Raw genomic sequence first — 6,000 nt, 5'->3', positions numbered from 1 at the left:
ACTTGTTCTTAACGGTTACCCTGTTCAATTTTCGGTAATCAATGTACAATCGCAATGTGCCATTCTTCTTCTTAACAAAGAGCGTTGGTGACTACCCAAGGTGATGTACTAGGACAAATGAAGCCTTTACCTAATAGTTCTTGGAGTTGAATCTTCAACTCATACAACTCGGCGAGTGTAAATCTATACAATGCCATGGAAATCGGTGTCGTGCCGTGCCGAGCACTAAATCCATGGAGAACTCAATCTCTCGGTGGGGTGGAAAACTAGTAAGGTCTTCGGGAAAGATGTCTGGATATTCACAAACTACCCTCAGCAAATTAACTCAGACCACATCATTCTCGTTACCCAAGAAAGTTGCAAGAAAACAATTAAGCTCACCCCAACCATGTGAGTCATATACTGGCGACAAAACTTTATCAGCTCAGTCCTCCAGAAAATAAAAATAGTCACCATTCGAGATGCACACAGTAACTCTCTAACGGTAACAATCTATAACAACACGATACGAAGACAACTAATTCATGCCTAAAATGACATCAAAACCTGACATGTCTAATAATACAAAAGCAAAAGGAAGTCGGCAACCGGCAACCTCCATCTCACAATCGCGACATCCTAGGTCCAAGATAACTTTACCCCCAACTGGTGACTCTACCATGAGCAGAGACGCTAACTGAGCCACTTCTAACCCCAAAGCGGATGTGGATGCAAACGAAATGAAGGAATGAGATGCACCAATATCATCAACACATTGGCAATAGAATTGAACAACAAAAAGCTACCTCTTATTATAGAAGATGCTGGCAACTAATTTGGCATGGTAACAATATACACAAGCCTTGTGGGTCTGTACTCTACCTGCTCACCCCTTGGAGCATAGGACTGATACACTAATTGAGCTAAAGAGGCTCCCTAAGTGGCTCGCAAGGCCTGTGCTAAATAGGTATGTTAATGGCTCTATGTCTACCTCAAACCAGCCACCTGCTTGAGTGCAAAACCTCATCAAGTGCTCCGACTGCCTACACTGATAATAGGTAGACGGCTGCCCTCTCCCCTAACTTTGGCTCTGAGAACAAGCCGAAGACAGTACAGACTATTGCCCTCCTACTCTTTGCAGGAAAATTGAAGAATTGTGGCCCAAGTGATCACACTTGAAACTAATGATTCCACTTTGACTACCGCACCCTGAACCAGAACTTGGTACAAGAAAAGTGGATCTGAACTGTACTGGTTGGGACTGTTGTGGGGTGGAACCCTTTACCTTTTGTTGTCCCAAGTCTCTCCCTAAACCTCCTGATTCCTCTACTTAGAGCCCCTCATCTGCTTCTCCTCCGCCTAGATCACAGTCTCAAGATGAGCTGCTGCCTCCACAAGGCAACCATAATCCCTAATCATAGACCCGACCACCTTGAAAAGGAATCCGGTCCTCAACCTCTTCTCGAACTCAATACAACAACATTCCTCTGTCACTACATGTTCCGGTGCAAATCTAGAGAGGCTAGTAAAAGCGACCTCAAACTCGGCTACAGGTGCATTCAGCTGCTTAAGCTTCAAGAACTGATCTCTTAACTTCTCCCTAGAAGTAGGAGGCAAAAACTTGTCTTGGAAGGCGTTGACAAAGGCCTCCCAAGTCACTCCAATGCGCCCTTGTGCATACTACCACCATTAACCTGCATCTCCCTTCAGTTGGAAGAATCCCAAGGTCAGCCTCTGACTGTCGCCCTCGATGCCAAGCATCTCAAACGTCTTCAACATTTGCTCAAGCCACTTATCTACCTTCAGTGGCTCATTCGAATCTCCAAAAACTCCTCTGGATTCAACCGAAAGAACTCCCTCTTCAGAAAAGACAGCCCTATCTCAGCAACATGGGCGCTGGACTTGATTCTCAGCTCTGAGAATGTCTGTGGATTCCCGTAAAGCTCCAACCGTTTTACGGGCCAAAGCATCCATAGCCTGCTGAGTTACTGACTTGACCACATTGGCCTAACCAACTCTCTCTTTCTGCACTGGAATATCATCCAGTAAGAACACCTCCTGCCGCCTAAGCCTACCACGCCTACCACCACCACATCTACGTCCTGACATCCTAATAAAGGTAATACAACATATTAGCACATTTACAAATGTGCCAAAGCTAATGCACTCATATCCTAATGAGGTGGATAACAATTAATCCATTCCATATAAGCACTTAATTATATAAACACAAATGAACTTCCTTTCTAGATAGTAAGCTTCTCACGACATTGCCAGAGTTTCAATTAGAAATAGCAATGATCAGGTGCTCTTCTAAAGGACTTGTAGAAACTCGTAGACCAAATCAATATCTTAGAAATTAAATCTCACAATCATTTAGTCACATAAGCATGTTATCACATAGCATACCAGTTCTACTTCTAATATCATCTAGCGAGTTAACCCACTGTGGTAAAAGCCACATCCCACGATCCCAAAGTATTTAAACCTGTTCGATCTAATACCAATTTGTAACATCCCAAAATAATAATAGTAGCTCATCACATAACATTCCTTACAATTGAACAATGACATTATATCTTATATTCTATTTATAAACTTGATGATATAAAAGATGACATATGCGGTATACATTCAAAAATCCTAGATCCTGAATCTATAGCATATGACATGGATACACAAATTAAAAGAAAAGTAAAATCTAAGTAATTATATGCCCTAATGGCTACATCTTTCCAAGGCAATACATGGTTACATCAAAATGAGTTCAACTCAATACAATTAAAGCCTAAGACTCATACAAAAATCATTACATAAAAAAAAAAAAAAAAAAAAGGAAGCCCTTTGCTACAAGTCCTCCCAAGCTATGTCATTGGTGAAGGCATATATCAGCACCTGAAAGTTGTTTTCCACATAGGGTGAGTCAAAACCCAGTAGAGATACTTTAACGTAATATATGAATCTTAACAAAGTCATAAGGTAAATGGACATGCATGTCATTTGTCAAACATTCCACATTTTCTATCTCAAAACCAAACAGTGCCAGATTATATATTAATTCATGAAAATAATCATTTTATAACAGAAAATAAGGCAGTGGATACAAAACACTGGGAATCTCTAGGTACGTATCTGCCAGTAAGCTATAAAAGTGCTATCAAAGCCATTTTATCGATATTAACAGGAAGGATCGGTACCTAATCGCGCAGGTTTCTAGACTTTCACCAAGGACACATAGGCCAACATAACAACCACAACCACACCTCCTAACCAGATTCACCAAAGTGTTCACTCATTTTTTCTCAAAACAAAATATTTTCAATGTTTAAGTACGTAACAATGCTCAATGCAAGATGAATGAATGATTAGTTTTAATTCACCTAATCCTCATGCATTTTCTACAACAATCAAGGTCATCCTCCACCGATAGCCCAAAACAAATATTTCTATACAACAGATAATTTTTGAACAATAGATATAATCTCTTCATTTTCAAATTGCGAGTGATATTACATATCTAACTCCACCATCATCATAAACATATACATTGTTTAGTTCTTACCAAACCCAGCATCATTTTTCATTTTCTTTCACAAAACCAAATATCCATAATTTTAGAACAAAAACCACCCTTTACTTACAAAATCAATTTTAAGTAAAGAAATCCGCCATTTTAACATATCCCAATAATAAACACATTCCCACAACTTTTCTCAATAACCCATTTGAAAACCCTTCCTTTTTAATTCAAAACCAAACCCTAGGTTTAACCTCAAAATTTTCAAATCACTAGACTCTTTCAATAGACAAATAACTAAGGTAAGAATCATACCAAAGGTTGAAGAAATCCCTACCTCAAAGTAGAAAACAAGAGAGAATAAGAGTTGAAGTTTGGCAGAGCTGAAAACGATAACTCCTCCGATTAAAATGAAGCCATCAACGTGCTCTACCTTTTTTCTTCCAAGGGCTAGGGTGAAGAAACCAATAGATTGAGAGTATTTGAAGCTTGAAAGTAAGAACTAGAGAGAGAAAAAGTGAAGATTTAGGGTTTTTGAAATGTTTATGTGAACCCCCTGAAAAAAGTATTCTCTTTAAAGACCCTAATGTTTGAATTACTTTCTTAAAGCCCCTCAGTTCCTTGAATTATTTCGAATCTTGTCGGTTAGCATTTTTTTTATCGAAACAGGAATATCCTAGCCAAATTAGGTTCCTTAGTCTAATTTAATTTAATCCTACATAAATAAGGTTCCAAAACATAAGTTTTATTCCAAGCCCTCACTTCTTTTATTAATTTCAAGATTTGCCCTAAAAACTAGTACATGTACTTTATACTATAGGTACCATCAATCAAATTGAGATCTATATATATATACCTTGGGAGATGTGTCCCTAGTACCTAAATTGAATAAAAAAATAAGCCCATCACCCTTCCCAATGGCCGGCCACCCTAGGTAAGTGTGAGGAACCTATTTTCAAGAATTGTAATCATGGTATTCTAGGAACCCTAACACCTAGTACCCCTAGACCTAGGGTTTTGTTTCCAATACTAGTTTCATTTCAACTAGGGACCAACTAGATATTGCCTAATCCCATGATTAACCTCCCTAATCACTCCTATTCCATTAGACTCCAAGTAAATCCTAACATTTCCATCCAATTCCAACTAGAGGGCCTTTTTGTCTTTTTACACCAAAATTTGCCTATAAATACCACCACTCCCTAGCTTGGCAAACACAAACAACACACTCACACGCACATTTAGCCTAGAGGAGAGAGAGGAGAGCAAGAGAGAAGTCTTGAGAGGAAGAGGAATGAAGAGGAGAGCCATCTTGTTCAAAGCTTAGCAAGTAAGCCACAACACAACCTTCTCTTTCATTTTCCTTTTTCAAATACATGTTCTTAAGGGTTCCAAGCAATGTTTTCAGATGTGTTATTGATGAGTTACTTGTGTTAAAAATGCTACGAGTTGAGCATTGATTCTACCTCTCTTGTATCTTCTCCCATTTCGGCACAAACCCATCTTTTTTCATACCAATCTCTCAAACTTTCCAAAGGCACACTTTCAAGAAAATTTTTTGAGTTTAATATATGTTAGTCAGCATGTTTTCATCACAAAAGAAATGAAAATTTTCCCTTAGTGGATCCCTTTTCTCACAAACCTTCTTGTTTTGGGTATTGTGCCTTAAAAATCTGTTTTCGCAGCCAACTTTCAAACTTTTTAAAAAAATGTAAAAAAATATTTTGGACCTTTATTTTATGTCAAAATCTTCCTTAAGGAGTTATCTTTCAACTAAAATTAGTTTCATTGAAAAACAATGAGCGGTTTGCAAGAAAATCAAATTTTCTTAACGGTCGACGAATTTGGACAGCGTTGGAGTGCTTTCTAAATAACTCAAAATCTAGAAAAGCTATCCCATTTTCGAAATATGTTCTAGAAACTAGATTAAATTCTCTTCAAACCATAGGAAGGCCGAGTCCGATAAAAAATCTAAAATAGTCCTTTCATTCTAATCCTTATGTGATATTGAATTTGGAAATTTTGTTGTGCATGGATGTTTTATACTCTTGAGTTCATGAAAATGCTTATTAGCTTATGATCATATCTTGGCATGATATTATATGTGTTATGGTTATATTCTTTATCTTCCTCATCTTAATGATGCATACTTATGTGGATATTATTATCTTGTTAAGTTGGTCTAACCTTGATTTGAAACATTTAACTCAACGGAAAACTTAATTGGGATGGTATTGGGTTTTCAAGCACTTGAGTAATGAAAGGATGATAATGTGTGATGTATGGATTGTTGGGATGCAGTCCCTATTTGGAATTTAAAGTCTTGCGCAAGTGATTTTCGGAACCCTTGAACGGAGCGGTTATATTCGGACCCTAGGTGGTTTGGTATGAGGAGGGATTTGGGCAAGGCCCTATTTTACCGTCTCTTTTGAGGCCCTGCAGTTGGCGCTACGTGGTATATAACCGTTGGTAGGCATCCGAGGTTAGTTCTGCAACAAAGCAGC

Source organism: Camellia sinensis, chromosome 6, assembly GCF_055761805.1.
Source record: "Camellia sinensis isolate YWXY chromosome 6, ASM5576180v1, whole genome shotgun sequence".
Classification (NCBI taxonomy): Eukaryota; Viridiplantae; Streptophyta; class Magnoliopsida; order Ericales; family Theaceae; genus Camellia; species Camellia sinensis.
The sequence above is the reverse complement of the archived record's forward strand: the minus strand, read 5'-3'. Positions refer to the sequence as shown.